The following is a 17,036-nucleotide window of genomic DNA, read 5'->3' on the forward strand; positions in this document are numbered from 1 at the left end:
GTCTTTCTTCTCACACCCAGAAACCCAACAGCCGTGTAACCTGGTTTCTTTTCCATCCCTCCCTCCCTCCCTCCCTCCCTCTCTTCCTTTCTTTCTTTCTCGTTACTTCCTTCCTTCCTTCTTTCTTTATGTTGAGAGCACGTTTTGTCAACATAAATTAAGAGTCATACAAATGTTCAGATTCTCTAACACCATGTTGTTCCTGGGCTGAATCACGAGGAGGTGATTCAGGTGACTCCCAAGACACATTCAGAGAGAGGTTCAGAGGGACATTATGCACCCCGACAAAATGCAATGCGAACGACCAACGATTGGAAATGACTTGTGTGAGTTAGGGCGCATCGACAGTGGAACATGATGCAAGGTTGAAAATTACTGCAATAAAGTCTATAAAATATGTGGATCACATCTTACTATTAAATAAAAAAGAACAAAAAAGTGAGCCCACAGTATGTCTAGTACTACAGCAACATGTGGACACAGAAAAACTAGTGGAGGGCAGAGACAACCACACACGCACTGCGGGTGTGAGGCGGGGGCGTACCCCCATGCTCCCCTCTGTGCTCCCCTCTCCCACCTTCTCTCATGAGGAGGAGTGGAGATACACTTGAGAACTATAAATATTTATTGATTCCACTGTGTGTGCACCACAATGGTCCAGAGTAAAACAATGGAAAATGACACCCCGTCTCCAGAAACTTACAGTCGGTCAGGAGAGACTCATATGCAATTTCAAAAATGACAAGTGTCGTGACAAAGTCCTAATCAGGTAGGGTGACTATGGAATTCACTGTCTAAACCGAGACAGCTGGGAGAGTGAAGGGGTCACTATTGAAAGCTACACCAGAAAAATGAGCACGACCTGTCCCTGGAAATCCACACCGACGGGCAGCATCTCACCTGGTGGAGGCCCGGGAAGGCCCGACCCAAGAGGTCACACTTGACCTGGGCTTGGAGAGCACACAGGTGGACGCCAGGTGGACGGGGTGAGGGAGGGGGGTAGGACCTTCCAGATGAAGAAGGGGGCTTCTGTGACGCACAGAAGCAGGGACGCCGGGACGGGATATTAAGCTCCATGGAGCTCAGGCCAGGGCTGATGTTAAATTCCCTGATCGGTCCAGAGAAGAGCCCCCCAGGGGGGAACGTCCATGAAGAGGCATGATGTCCTGGAGGGCCTGCCACTCCCAGGTTAGCTAATCCTAGAGGCAGAAAACATTTCTTTCAAATGCAAAGGCACCAATCAGAGCCCACACCCCAACCCCCCCCCCAGGGCCCTCTCACTCTGGGCCAGTGTCCACTTGCCCTAATCACCCAGGGCAGGTGCCAGATGCCTGGGGACAGCCCCTGCGCCCAGCACCTGCTGGGATGATTCAGAGCAGCCAATCCCAGGCCTGCTGACCCTGCCTTACCCATCCTTCCTGTGGAAACCACCATCTAACTCTTGCCCCCATTTCCCTCTCACTCCCTCTGCCCCCTGACCGACCCTGGTGCTTCCCCATGGGGCCCTGCATGGTGTGACGTGTCTCCTGATTCTTGGGGTCTGTAGGTATAAACTTCTTCCCTCATGACATCATTTCTGTGTCTGCATGTCGTACCACACGGGATTAGAACAAGCTCCGATGCCCTTCAAACAGCACATGTACTGGGTACCTGCCAAGGGCCCGGCTGGCCTGGGGTGCAGCAGTAGGTAGAGCCAGGCTGCAGACCAAGCAGAGCCTAGGGTTTTCGGGATTTCATGGCTCTGCTGAGAAGTTGGGCTTTTATCCTGACAGGGACCTGCTGAAGGACTTCAAACAAACACCGGCCTGATTGGCGTTGGCTGTTTTTACCTCTTCAGCCCTGACTTCCCTTCCCTTCCCTTCAGCCGAGTCCTCCATCACTAGACGAGACAGGCACCCCAGGGCTCAGGACCTCTACTGGGGACACTATCACTCCTCTCTCCCCTCTCCACCCCATGGACTGATCCCTGCCCTAAGCCCCTCCTCCTGCCTGCCTGGGACCCTCTCCCAGGTCTCCAGAAACCTCCTCATAGGCAAGGGTGGGCCACACTAAGATAAGAACTTCTCAGTTCTGATAAGAACCTTTCATTAAATGCATTCTGTGGGTGGGAGGTCCAATGGAGCCCGTCAGTTCACCATGGGTGGTCCCACAGGATGGCCACGGGGTGGTCCCTACCAGGGGCTGCGTCCTGGTTGTCAGAATCACCCAAGTGTTACTTCTACAAATACAGATTCTAAGGCTCTGCCCAAGACCCTGTAACATGAGAATCTGCAGAGAGAGGCCTGGCTGGGTTTCCCATGGGGCCCTGAGTGGTTCTGATGAAGGGCTAGCCTGGGGAACTGCTGCTGGGCAGGGTTCCAGCAGCAGAGTGCCCTGAGTGCCCAGCCTCCATGCCAAGGGTGCAGGATGGCAGGGAGGTGTGAATGCCACAGCCCGGGGGGAGTGTGCCTCCAGCTGGGCCACTGGGCTCAGGGTGTGGCAGGACTTCAGAGCCTTCTGCACCCCCTGCTCTTTGGGCAGACGGGGAACTTGTGAACCAGACATTAGGCAGCTGCCCTAAGAGCTTCTGGTTTCTGGATACTGGACTTGAGAACCACTGCCACCCCCAATGCCCCTGGGGGAAGGAAGTGAACCAGGACCTCAAAATGCGGGGGGGTTGGGGGGGATTGGAAGGCACTTAAGCACCACCTACGCCTGCCTTACCTTTGCACCAGACTCCTTCCTGCTTTCTGAGGAATAGGATGCTCCAACCTCACTTGTGCTCTCTTCACAAAGAAAATAACTGACGTCAGCAGGCCCCCCCTGTTTTATGCTGCTTTATTGCTAGAAAGCTCCTTCTTGTATGAATTTTCAGTCTGCCACCCTGTAATTTCTACCTCATCTAACATTCAGTGTGACACCATCAAGGATTGAAAAGGAGGAAGTAAAGCTGTTGTTTTCAGGTGCTATGGTTGTTGACATTAAAACCTGAGTCTACAAACAAATTATTATAAGTAGGAGAGCTTAGTGAAGTCACTATACAGAAGGTTAATGTACAAAAGTCAGCTGGATTTCTGTACATGAGCAGCAAACAATTCCCCAGAAAAGGAATAAATAGAAAACCTATTTACAATAGAATCACAGAATATCAAGTATTTAAGGATAAATCTAACAAAGTTTAAGTCTTCTGCAGTAGAAATTATAAAATTTCATCAAGATAAAAATTTCAAAGGCATATATGGAATGGCATACCATATTCATGGATAGGGGCACATGTTATAAAGATGACAATTCTCCCCAAACTGATGCATAAATTCAATGCATTTCCAATCAAAATTCCAACAGGGTATTTCATGGGACGTGCTGGGATCAGGCTAAAATGTACACAGAAGAATAAAGGACCAGGAATATACAGGGCATTTCTGAAAGGGGAGTGGGGATTTCCCCACCACATGTCAGGACCACCATGAAATTACAGTAATTGAGGTGATTCAAGGTTGCTGTGCGGGTAGACAACTGGGCACCGGGATTGGATAGAGACCCCAGAAGCAGACATACATGTGAGTAGAAGAGAGAGCAAGATGGGGAGGAGGAAGAAGATACCCTCAGTCAACGGAGCGAGAAAAAAATGGCTACTCACATCCAAAACGATATAACTAACTCCGCATGGGTTAAGGACATAAATGTCAAAGACAAAGCAGTAAAGTCTAAGTGGAAAACATGCATGACTCTCTTTTAGACATTGAGGTTGGAAAAGATTTCACAAGCATGGTGCACAGGTTTGGACTATTGTACCAGTCAGTGTCCTGGCAAGAAACAGGGCACATGCAGAACAAGTCATTTGTGGAGAATTTTAGGAAGAGATCATTGACAAGGATGTGGGCAGCATGTAAGGAACCCAATATAGGATGCAGGGCACACTGGGCGGTAACACCAGGGAAAGGGAGGGATTTTGCAGGAAGCCAGAGGGAGCTGTGGGGAGCGGGTCCTGAAGAAGCCGTGGCCCCTGGTGGAGGCACTCACTGACCCTCAGTGAGCGGAGGGGGGACCTGTGGAGTCCGTCCCTGACCTCACCCAGCTCCCAGTCTTAACTCCTGCTGGCGTCTCCCAGGGAGGAACCCACCAGAAGCCAAAGTGCAGCTGTCAGGGTGCAGGCCACCGTCACGCCTCACCTCAGGTGTGAGGGGCTGCAGAGGAGAGCAGGAGCCAGAAGTGACCCGCACACCTGGGAGGGAGCGGTCAGCTGGCTGCACTGGGTTACAGTAAGAACCACTAGTAAGGACACCCTGGAGAAAGCTGAAAGAGGCTGACAACACACACAACTGAATACAGGCGGGGTCATGGGTGCACAGTGACTGCCCAGGAACCAGGATCACAGTCACCCCAATAAAAAAGGGCAAGGGCTTCCCTGGTGGCGCAGTGGTTGAGAGTCCGCCTGCCAATGCAGGGGACACGGGTTCGTGCCCTGGTCCGGGAGGATCCCACATGCCGCAGAGCGGCTGGGCCCATGAGCCATGGCCGCTGAGCCTGCGCGTCTGGAGCCTGTGCTCTGCAATGGGAGAGGCCACAACAGTGAGAGGCCCGCGTACTGCAAAAAAAAAAAAAAAAAAAAAAAAAAAGGGCAAACCCTGTAACCTCAGGTGGACACTTGCTCTGAGGTGTAAAACAAATTAACGCACGCCCACCCAGCCACTGCCACGTGAGGACCAGCGAGGGGAGAGTCTGGGGTCAAGGACCCCCACGAGCCAGCTCTGCACTGCAGCCTGGAGGGGGGCGGGCAGGGGTGGCTTCCGCATTGTTCTCACTTCCTGAGCGGTTCCCAGGCTAAGTGCCCCCTCCATTCCCCACTGCTATAGGCAGGATTACAAGACCGCGGCCTCTTCCTGTCCTGGAACAATCCCGCCTGTCAGCCTCTGCCCTGGGAAGGATCCAGAATGCCTCAGAGCTGGAAAAAGCCGTGACCTCAGCAGAGAAGATCTCTGGGGACAGGACGGATGCGCCCAGGGCCTGGATTCCTCCCTCCAACTCCAGCTTGGGATTCCCAACATAAGGGTCCCCGAGGGAAGCTCCTTTTAAGGACAGTGGTGCCGTGGGGCCAGCTGGGCCATTCTCGGAGCAGGGGGTACTCTGATGGGGACAGGGCCAGCCCAGCTGGTCCAGGAGCAGGAAGCTGGGAGTCTGCACACGGTCCCAACTCCCCCTTCCCCAGGGACCAGGGACAGTGTCCGGAAGACACAGTGAGGCCAGAAGTGGGCAGAAGTGGTCACCAGCCCTGGCACTGCTCATAGCCTGGACCCCGTCACCATCCTCAGGCGAGGCACATCAGCTCAGAGGCCTGAGGTTTTCAGGAAACATTCTGGATCCCCAGAGCCATGATTTGATGTGTAGACTCTTCCATCTGGCCCAGAAAGAGGGGTAAAATGCTCATCTTTGATTTCCCTTCGAGCTCAGTTTGATTTGGTGAGCACAGCAGATCTTTACTCCAGAAGCTTCCGGCACAGAAGGGGAGTCCGCGTGTGCCCAGAGGTGCCCACCGGGGGGTGTCTGTGCCATGATGAGTACTGGCCCACACGCACTCACCCAGATGTCCGCACACACTCATGCGCCCTCACGCACACAGCAGCCCTGTCCCCCGAGGGCCCTGCCAGAGCTGCCTCCATAGGACCTGCACCCTGAGCCCCGAAGGCTGGCCCCGGTCAGCCCTCTGGCTTCACACACCTTGGGGTTAAAGGTGAAATAGAACAGAAAATAGTTAAATATGATGGAAGACCGAAAGCTGTGAGGTTTCAGAAGTCCTCGGTGGGGTCGATTCAGAGTTGGTAGGGTTGTGTTCTAGAAAGTGGCCTCAAACAGTGAATCAGCTGTCCCTGAACCTTAGCTCTGGGGGAAACAGTCACATTTTTATCAACCAGCCAACAGATGACCTACTTCCTGCCTGTCGCTATGGAAAGCCTCCTTGTTAATGTACTGTTGTGGCGGTAACATGAACACCGGCTGTGGGAAGCCTGTTCTGACATGGGTTTTCCCCGTGAGGTGCACCCTTGCGCCCAGAGTCCAGGCAGCACCTCAGCCCTGCCCCAGCTCGGGAGGGGGGCGGATTGTTTAAAATGAAACCACCAGCGAATGCAGAAGGCGGGCACCACCTAGATCTGGAAGAGGACACCCCACAGTCGGAGCTGACCCGGGAAGGCAGAGCTGGCCACTCCACCTCAGCTGGGAACGGGCGCTGGGACTCGAGCTGACCAGCGCTCCCTGCAACGACCGCGGCCAGTGACCACGGAGGCACACGGTACTGATCTGTGGCTACAGTAAACCTCAGGGATTAGGCGAATTTACAAGAGCAGAATTTGTGAACCATGGAACTGAGATCATTTCCTTTGAAGGAAAACTTAGAGATTAGAAGTAATATGGCAACAGCTTTATGGGAAGGCATGTTTCCCCTGCACTTACACCCATCAGAAAAACCCAGGCCTGGTGGGCCTGGCGGGCGGCGGGCCCCACCCCAAGGTCTTCAGTGGCTGAGAGGCGCCGAGTTCTAAGAGCTCTAACTAAACAAAGGCTTCGGGGAGGTTCTCCAGGAAACAGGCTCTGGGGCTCCGTCCACCAGCAGGAGTCAGTGGGGGCCGGGACACAGCCATGCAGGCAGACAGGGACGGGCCTGGCTGGGACACCCTTCTTGTGCAGCTTATGAAGCGGGTTTCCCCCTGTGTGAAAGCCAGCGTGTGGGGCTGGGTTCAAACACCATCAGGCTCCGCATCAGCTGTGTATCTCTGGAAGGGGTGGGGGGTGGGTTTCAAAGGAACATAAAGGAAAGATGTGTCATGGATGAGGCATCTGCTGCAGTCCCCCGAGACGCTAATGCAAAAATAGTCGGGACTTTTTCAAGGTCACAGTGATTCTCCAGGTCTATTTTAGGGCAAAGTGAGGTCTGAGATACACGAGCACATGGGACTCTGCAGAGGAGAACTGTGTGCTTCCCAGCTCTTCGCCTGGGCTGAGTTGATGTTTAGATTTGGTTTCAGAACACCTTTTATCTGCACAGCACCTTATGGAACTGCTGCAGGGAAACAGGATTGAAAGCTTGAAGGTTAAGGGCTTCCTGTAAAAGCACTTCCAGTAAAAGGACAGCCCAGGTGTGTCCCCCCACCTGGCACCACAGACCTGACGCAGCCGCAGCTGGGAACCCAGCAGGTGACGGCCAGCTCAGGTGGCCGCCCCAGGCTGCCTGCCCACCTGCCTGGAAGCCCTGACTTGCTGGCTGGGAATTCCTTCTGAAAGGATGCGCCTGACCCCACAGTGCCCATTCCCAGGGACAACCTCGCTGGTGCATGCAGGGGGTGCTTCACTGAATCGGATTCCTCACATAGCTTAGGATCCCCAGGAGGGTGGGAGCCCAGAGCAGGGGCGGTGCTTGGAATCCGTCTCCTGGGACTAATGGCTCCTTGGAGAACACATCTGTGCAATTTAAACATGCTTCTGCTACCCGGACCTTGGGCCCCTCCCCACATCAGGCTCAGCAGTCATGGGCCACAGCCACTGAGATGCAGAAATTGATAAAATCTGTGTAGGAAATAGTCTCTCAGCTTTTGTTTCCATTCTTTTTTTTTTTTTTTTTTTTGCGGTACGTGGGCCTCTCACTGTTGTGGCCTCTCCCATTGCAGAGCACAGGCTCCAGACACGCAGGCTCAGCGGCCATGGCCCATGGGCCCAGCCGCTCTGTGGCATGTGGGATCTTCCCGGACCGGGGCACGAACCCATGTCCCCTGCATCGGCAGGCGGACTCTCAACCACTGCGCCACCAGGGAAGCCCCAGTTTCCATTCTTTTAAAACAAAATTGTCCCATTCCATGCAAAGAGAAAGCATAGTTCATGCAGAGACACATCTGTCTGCATCTGAGTCAGCAGGGATGCGCGTGCCAGATCAGCCTCTGACGCTCCAGGGAACGACCTAGCACATCTACCACCCTCGGCAAGGCACTGGTGCGTCCACAGCATCTCTTGAGAAGTGTATGGCTTCTGTAGAGATACCCCACCCCATGTGACACATCTGACTGGGGTCCCTCAAGAACACGGTCTGATTGGCCCGCACCCTCACTGGGCCTTAAAGCAGCTACTGAAGTGGGAGGACAAAGCCTGCTCCCTCCCGAACTGGATGGCTCCTGCCTAGAGACGCCCACCTGAAAGCATCCCTCACTCACCAGGGAGGGGGTCTACCTTGGGCAGGACAGAGGCAGGATCTCACCCCCACTCCTCCCAGCCTTCCCCACTGGGACCCCCACAGTCTTCAGGGGCAGACACTGCTCAGCTGACTGGATCTTCTCCCATCTCTACCCCACAGCAAAGCTTCTATCTCTCCACCTCTATCCTCTTCTCTGCCCCTACACCTATCCCTATCCCTACCTCCACCTTTGTCTCTCTCTAACCCCATCCCCATCCCATTCACAACTCCATCTCCATCTCTACCTCCACCTCCATCCCTATCCCCATCCCCATCCCCACTGCCATCCCCATTCCCATCTACATCTCCATCCCCATCTCCATCTCCACTTCCACCTCCATCTCCATCCCCATCTCTCTCCATCACAACTTCCTTCTGCACCTCATCTCCGGCTGCATCTCCATCTCCATCTCTACCTCCACCTCCATCCCTGCCCCCATCCCCATCCCCATCCCAACCTCCACCTCCACCTCCACCCCCATCCCCATCCCCACCCCCATCCCCATCTCTCTCCATCTCAACTTCCTTCTGAACCTCATCTCTGGCTGTATCTCCATCTCCATCTCCACCTCCATCTCCATCTCCATCCCCATCCCCACCCCCATCCCCAACTCCATCTCCACCTCCATCTCCACCTCCATCCCCATCCCCATCCCCATCTCTCTCCATCTCAACTTCCTTCTGCACCTCATCTCCGGCTGCATCTCCATCTCCATCTCCATCTCCACCTCCATATCCATCTCCATCTCCATCTCCATCCCTAGTTCTGGCTCTATCTTTAGTTCTTTCCATCTGTCTTAATCGAGCAATAAGTGGCCTCAGATGTGGTCACAAATGCTTTGGGGTTGGCAGAACCTGGAAACGGTCTATGATGGCTAACCCCAGGCTGTGACTTGGCCACAGTCACCCCTGTGGCTACATCCTTGGCTCTGGTGGTAGAGAGTAGGGGCGAGGGATTTGGTAGGTGGGTGTGGTGAAAGCCTTTGTTGAGGAAGGAAGGAATGTGGAGCCAGAGTTTCCTGTAGGAGTTGGAAACACCGGTGGCTGGGATGGCATGTGTGCCAGCCCCGGCAATTTTGATCTGACCCCAGTGCGTCACCCCTCGGGCCCAGCTGAAGGAGCCCCTGGAAAATAAAGGTCACTTTCTTCTCCTCCTTCTTGGAGGCGTCTGTGCGTCAGAACATAAGTTTGCTTTTGTCTTTACTGAGAAAGCACATTTTGTGCTTTCTGAAAAATGAAACCAGAGAACTTGTTCCACCAAGAGCTGAGGGCAGATAAACAGAACAGCATACAAGCAGGTCCTGGGGCAACAAGACGGCCACGCAGCTCCCTGAACGGTCCTCACCGGCTGTGCACACACCCGCCTCTGCCGTTTACCTAAGGTGACCAGCACCCCCAGGCAACCACTGCCGAAGTAAGGTGGGGCCCCAAGCACACTTGCTCCAGCATTCACCGTTTCCAGACCTTCTCATATTTGCATCATTAACCGTGTTTCTATTGGCACTGTTTTTAACTGAGTTAGAGAAATCAGACACCTCTATTTCAGTGATAGAGATTTCCGATCCCTATCTGGTTTTGTTGTTTTGTTTCATCTAAGAATTTACCTCTTAGGCAGGAAAAAAGCCTCTGGTTCTTGGAACCTCCATCACACGCCCTTGCTGACCCTCTCGGGAACTCTGAGAGGGATTATCTGCCTTCTCAGAGGAAGAGGCAGGGGGAGGGAGGGGGGGCTGAGACCGCCGTCCGGGCGGTGGGGCCTCCGGGCGCTGGGCCTTTGCTCCGTCCCCTGCCAGGGTCCTCTCCACTGAAGCTGAGGGCCAGCTTGGCCTGGTGCTCAGGCCCCGTGGCACAGCGGGTAGTCACCTGGGAGCTGAAAGCCCACCGAAATCGGGCCCCCCACAGGAGTGGAGTCCTGGGTGGAGGGTCCTTAGTGGTTTCACAAGAGCCTGGTGAAGGTGCTGTGCAGCCTGGGCTGAGGACCCTGGACCAAAGGGAGCATGACCTCAGGATGGCACAGGGCAAGGTGGGGGCCTCTCACGGAGACGGTGTCGTCCCCGCTCGCTGGAGGCCCGCGGGAGATGGGGAAGGGCTCCCGCGAGCTTCACCCTGCCGTCATCCGTGGTGAACGCAGGCCCCACGTGGGGCCCATTGCCTCTGTCTCAGTGGCCAACTGGATTCCTTAAGGGTCAAGCTTGGGGGCGCTGGATGCCCGGCCTCGGTGCCATTGCAGGGACTAGCCTGTGTTTATCTCCATGGAGAGACCAGTGACCAGCCAGCATTTCAGCCAAGCCTGCCACAAGGGCCTGTGGGATGTGGTCAGAGGAGTGGGTCCCGAGGGAGCGACAGAGGCACAGAGCCCAGGGCACCTCTGCACCTTGATTCCTGCAAAGTGCAGGTCAAGCCAGGCCGGGCCCAGCAGGGAGCAGCGCGCAAGCTTGTGGTCCATGGATCCCTCCTGGGGGTTGGGGCCTGAGGTGGGAAACAGGCAGGTGCAGGGATGGGCTGATGCTCCCCAGCCAGGCCTCCCATCCATGGGGCGGGAAGCAGGGCAAGTCCCCTCACGGTTACAGAAGCTGCAGCCCCTCCTCCCAGCTCCCTTCTCTGCCCCCCTAGCACCCGCTCCACCCCCAAAGGCTCTGCCAAGACCCTCCGCTTTCGGCCTCTCTGTCCTGTGAGCGTCCTGGGGCCGCAGCAACTTACTACAAACCAGGTGACTTGGAATGACAGAAATTTATCGTCTCACTGTTTGGAGGCCCCAAGTCCAGAATCAAGGTGTCACAGGGCTGCGCTCACCCTGAGGCTGCGGGGAGGGTCCTTCCTGCGTCTCCAGCCCCCGCGGGCTCCCGCCTGCACAGGCAGGTCCTCACCCGTCTCCCCTCCGCGGACCCGCAGCCCTGCCCCTCCCAGCTGTCTCGTCTCCCTCTGCTCCCGTCTTCGCAGTCACTTGTGATGGGCTTCGGGGCCCACCCACATAGTCCAGGGTGGTCTCCCCTCTCAAGACCCTTCACTTGATCCCATCTGCAAAGAGCCCCTTTCCAAATAAGGCCACGCTCGTCTCCAGGGGTTTAGGACCTGGTGTCCTCGGAGCCATTTTCCACTGAGCAGCTCCTGGCAGTTGAGCAGGAACCCGGGCACTCTCATCGGGACAGAGGACGGTCCTGCAGGGCGGCCACTCCTCCCTATCCTCTGCCAGGGCAGACGGGTGCTCCTGCGGGACCTCCCTTCAGGGAGCTCACAGTTCCCACAGGGGCCTGGCTCCCGCCAGCACCTCTCTGTGGGGCCCACGGCACCCAGAGGAAGGAGGCTCTTTCGGAGGGTGGTTGGTGGCTGAGATCCCAGCTGTGGCCGCCGTGCGCTTCCTCAGGCTCTGGGCTTCTCTCTAGAAGCCGAGCGCGTGTCTGCTGAAACTTTAGTGTCACCCAGGTTTCCCTGAACCCGGCGCCGGGTTCTGTGTCTCCACCAAGGACTCTGGTTCCTCGTCACTGTAGCGGGTCTCACTGCCTGGCTGAGCTGCCCCCTCCTCTGCACCCCCCTCCGTGCCCCTGTGCCCCTGTGCCCCTGCCCCCCATTCTGTCTTCAGTTTACGGCTCACCCTTCAGCAGCAGCAGTCTGTGTGACGAGGCATGCTGTGCGGTGACCGGCACACGGAGCAAGAACAGGGACCTCCCTGTCTGGGCCCCGCGGAGCACCGGGCGCATCCTGTCCTGGGGGCTGCGGGCTCCGTCGTGAGTGGAGTCTCCGCTGCATCAAGATCATGGGTGACACATCTGGAGACCAGGGTGAAGCTCGAGGCTTGGATCAGGCCACATGGGGCCACGTGCTGTGGGAGAAAAGGGGTGGGGTGCACAGGGAGGTGGGGAATGTCAGCTGTGCTCCCAGGGGGCCCGGATCAGACACGGAGGTTACTGGCTAAAAGGAGACATCGGGGAAGACAGATGGGAAATGAACGTGGGCTTTCCCTGGGAGGCGGTGAGATCGGGGGTCTGGGGCAAGCCAGACTGCCCCCGATCCCGCTCCGCGTCCCCGGGTGGGGTCCTCGGCATCCTCGCCCCCCTGGTGGGGCCACTGGCGGGAGCCGCATCCACAGCTGTGCCGTTGGGTGGCCGTCGGGTGGGCAGATGCCGGGCTCGGGGCAGAGGGGAGGGTGTGTTGGGGTCTGTTGGGTCTGAGGGGCTTGGGGAGGTGTGGGCGAGGAAATCGAGACGGCAGCTGGACAGAGGGGCTCAGAGGGGCCCCGAGACGTGGGCGTAGAGGCGGGGTCGAGGCCGAGGGGCCAACAGGAGTCCCCGGTGGGGAGGCTGCAGGTGATGGCCCTCACGATGCGGAGGTCAGAGCGGACTCTGCACGGGTGACCCAGGACGGGGCCGCTCGTGGAGGTCTGCGGAGCGGGTGGGAGGTCTCACGGTGACCTGAGTGCCGGGGGCTCCCTCACCTGGACCCCGGGGAGGGTGGGGCTGGGTGGGCTGGGAGAGGATTTGGGAGATCTGGGGGAGGCGGGCTTGGACCCTCCCTGGGAGCTGATCTGTGAGCCCGGCGGGGTCTCAGACCACAGCCCTTTGTCGTGCGCAGTTGGAGCCTGGAGGGCCCAGGCAGCCCCTTTCCTGTTGTCCATGGCAGGTACTGGGGTGAAAACAGCAGGGAACTCTCCCCCTGCAGCGCCATGTGTCCAGGACTGGCCCAAGGGCTTGTGCACTTGATTGACTCGGGCTCCTCCATGGGGCTGGTTTAAATTTTCAGTAAGAGTCCAGCTCAAGTGACGAGTTTGTTAATGAAGATTGTTTTCTCCTCCTGGTCTTTAAGAGAGAAAAAAAGGGAGTGTGGGGCTGGCTGGAGCCTCTTTCTTCTGTCCAGTCCTGGAGGCTGTGCTCACAGTGAGGGGGTCACTTTCACAGTCCTCTTCGTGGGTAACGGCCTTTGTATGCTTCCTGGAATGTGGCTTTTATTTTGCAGCAAAGCAAATGTTTTAATGTTTGTTTTCCTTTAACAAATAAACATTGGCTCCAGCAAATGTCAGAGAAAATACAACAATAAGCCCAAGTATTCATGATTAATGGAGGGAGAAGAATGACCCTCCCCCAGATCGGTCCCCAAGTGGGTTTTCCAGGGAAAGTCTCCTCCACAAGCCCTTCAGAACCCGGGCCAGTTTCCGTTCTTTTAAGTGAGAGCTTTCTCCCGGCCTGGGGGTCCCTGTCCTGAAGCCCCCTAAGCTCCAGGGAGGGCCCTGCAGGCAGCCAGTCCCTGATGTCACATCTGTGTCTAAAAAAGCATAAGACTTTTTTAGACATGAAAAAGCATGCGTGAGTTAATTCCTGGCCCCCGGGCTGCTGGTGGGGGGGTCGAAGACCTTTCTAAGTCACCCCCATCAGAACGGGGGGGTCAGGCCTTCAGATGTATCCCCCCACTGACCTGGGGGACCCCGCTGAGCGGCAGCCCCCCCGACGAAGACCTCCTAGGTTGTCAGAGGAGCCTTGGCCTCAGCCTGGGGGGGATGCCCCCAAACAGCCTGTGTGTCTGCGGATCTGGGTCACCATCTGGAGGTTTTCTCGAGGAAAACCAGGCCTGAACAAGAGTGAAGGATTGTGCAGAAGGAAGCGTGGGCGTCTGGTCTAATCACACCCGTTCACACGTGTACACACACAGGTATGCACGCACACACACACATCCTCACACCCACCCACACATGCACATGCACACACCAGCAGCCTGGCCACTTGCCTTGGCTAGCGTTCCCGGCCTTCCCAGCTCCCGGCCGCTGTCCCAGGAGTCTGGGGTCGCTGTGAAAGGTCAGGTGAGGACACTGCAGCCCCCAGACCTGTGAGCACATCCCCCTTTAAGGTGGCCTCAAACAATTCCAGGAGATGACCCCTCCCCTCCCCTCCCCTCCCCTCCCCCCCCCAGCCAAGACAAGGAGAGACAGACACATTCCAAGCCCCAGGGTGGCACCACCACCACTGACAAAGGGACACAGGACTCTCCAGCAGGCACAGGGTTTGATGTGCACACGGCAGCAGCAGGGTGGGCGGCCAGCTCTACCCTCCTTGGAGGAAGCACAGCAGGTACACCTGTGTTGTCAGCCCCTGTGCTGCTCCTGGGCCCGTCCCCAGGGGCACTGCTGGCCTCCCAGCCTCTCCCGGGGCCTGTGGTCAGTGATTCAAAACAATTCAGACCCTTGAGTTTCTTTCTCAGGAGCTGAAGCTCACACTTGGGGTGGGCAGAAACCACAGGCCTCCCGATGACCAGCGGGCCCCGTGGAGTCATCCCCGCACTGTCAGAGGCTGAGAGCCCACAGGATGCCCTCATCCTCTTCCAGGGTTGGGTGTTGGGAGTCTGCTGAGTGACCTCCTCCCTTTTTTCTTCTGTGCCTTGAGGAGGGGCGAAGTGTGGGAAAGAGTTGTCCCACTGTGACGTCAAGCTCCGTGGTGTGACCCCGTCCCCCGGGCTCTGGGGTCCTGGGCCCTGGAACCTGGAAGGAGCTGGGTGGCTCTCTGGGCTCCACGTGGCAGTGAGAGGGGTGACATCACCCAGAGGACGGATACTCGGGGTCTGGGTCGCCATTCCATCTCCCTCTCCTTCCTGCAGCACTCCCGTGTGGGTGCGAGAGCCCCTCTGGACAGTGCCCACCTCCAGGGGCTCCTTATGCTCCGGGCAGTGCTGGGAGCCTCGTGGTGGCCCCGTGTGTGTTCTCTGGGCCCCATCCCAGGCTGGGGTCCAGTCCTGAGGAAGTGCCACCCTCCTGGATCCTTCAGATTTCCCAAAGCCCAATCCCACCCCCTTTCCTGCCTGAGGCTGACTTGACTTGGTGACCAAGGAACTGGGCCCTCTCATGAGGGCCAGGAGCCTGGAGCAGGCAGGGGCAGAGGACGGGGTGATCCAGGGCTGACAGACACCCTGTTCCTTGGGAGGCTCTGGTACATCTGCTGTGGAAGGCCGGGCTGCATCCCACAACTTCTTGGGCTTCTGGGGCTTCAGGTCCCAGGGCTCTGGCCACTGTCTCTCCACATGGCCTTCCAGGCCCCTTCCCAAGTTCCTCCTGGGGAGGGGTCCACAGCTAAACCCAGCTCCGAGGGTTCTGTTGGCCTAGGCCAGGTGGGGAGCAGTGACCACAGACCTTGGTGGGGGGTCGAGAGGAGCCTCGTCCTTTCTTACACCTGCTGACCTGACCTCAGGCCAAGAGTACTGCAGGCCTGTGGAGTCATGCCCAGCTGAGTGGGCAGCTCCCTGGGGGAGACGACCCAGAGCTTCTGCACATTACTGCAGTGTCTGGATTTGAAAAAGGATGACGGAAGTGGGGGGAGTGTGGGTATCACCCCTGGACTTGGATGAAGTTGGGGTGGTCCTTCTCAATTGGCCAGCTTGGGTGTGACCCTCACAGAGGACCATGGGGTGGGGGCAGCCATCTGCTAAGAGCCTGGCTGAATGTGGTGGCCAAGGGAGCAGCTCTGGGGCCAGACTGTGGGGTCCCGGCCCTGCTCCAGGCTGGTGTGTGCTGTGGGCAGCCACTTGACAAACAGGAGTGCTTGATAACAACTGCCCTAAGGGCTGTTCCAAGGAAGTAGTGGGTAGGTTGAAGTGATGGACCACACTCCCCACCCTGGGTCCCCACCTTTGCTGTGTGACTCGAGGTCCCTCATGTTCCGACACTGGCCCAGTCATGGGACTCTCTGGCCACTGAGGTATCAGCAAAGGTGATGCAAGCAGAGGCTTTAGGGGCACGTGTGCAGCTGGGCGTGTTCATCTGGTGTCTCTGCCACCATCATTAGACCATGCCCATGCCAGTCTGATGGAGGAGGGGGAGTCTTGCAGCAGTGCTGAGTCCTCAGCCAGCCATCCCTTGCGTGTGAGCAAACCCAGGCAAGATCAGGTAAATTTGAGGAAAAACACACCCACACACCTCAGAGCCAGACTACTGAAAGCTAAGACAAAGAGAAAATCTTAAAAGCAGGAAAAAAAGCCAACTTCAGTCAAAGGAAACCAAGATCACAGCTAACTTTCCTAAGGAAACAATGGAATCAGAAGACAATGGAAGAGATCTTTGAAGAAAATCAGTTCCACCCAAGAATTTTTTGAGGTTTTAATTAATTAATTTAATTTTTATTTTGAGATAACTTTAGATTCTAGTCTTTAGCAGTTACAAAAATAGTACCAAGGGTCCTCATAGATCCTTCACTGAACACCCCCTAATGTTAACATGTTACATGACCTTGGCTCAGTGGTCAAAGCTAAGATGTGATCATTGATGCAATGCTGTGAACTAAACAGCAGAGTCTCAGAGGGTTTCACCAGTTTTTCACTAATGTCCTCTTTCTGTTCTGGGATCCCATCCCCTCTTTATTATCACATCTCCTTAGTGTCCTCCAATCTGGACAGTCTCTCAGCCTTTCCTGCCTTCCACGACCTTGACACTCTTGAAAAGTACTGGTTAGGCATTTCATAGAATGACCCTCAACTGGTGTTTGTCTGATGTTTTCTCATGGGTTTTGGAAAGACCACCCCACAGCACATCGTATCAGGGGACAAGGCCATCAGGATGCCTTGTTACTGGTGATTAAACTTGGTCACTTGTCTTCGGGGTGTCTGCCTGGAGTCTCCAACACAAAGTCACTTATTTCCCCTTTTGTGTTCTGTCCATCGGAAGCCAGTCACAGAGTCCAGCTCACACTCCAGGAGAGGGGAGTTCATCTCTGTCTCCTGGAGAGAGGATAAACTGGTTAGCGATTCATGCCAAACCATTGCAGAGCTTAGCATTTTGAGCTATGCAAATGTCCTGCTTTCCTTTAAAGTTTTGCCCACTGATTTTAGCATTTATCAGTGCATTTTGGCTACAGCAATCATTACTGTA

Source organism: Mesoplodon bidens (genome assembly GCF_964165515.1).
Source record: "Mesoplodon bidens genome assembly, chromosome: 5".
Classification (NCBI taxonomy): domain Eukaryota; kingdom Metazoa; phylum Chordata; class Mammalia; order Artiodactyla; family Ziphiidae; genus Mesoplodon; species Mesoplodon bidens.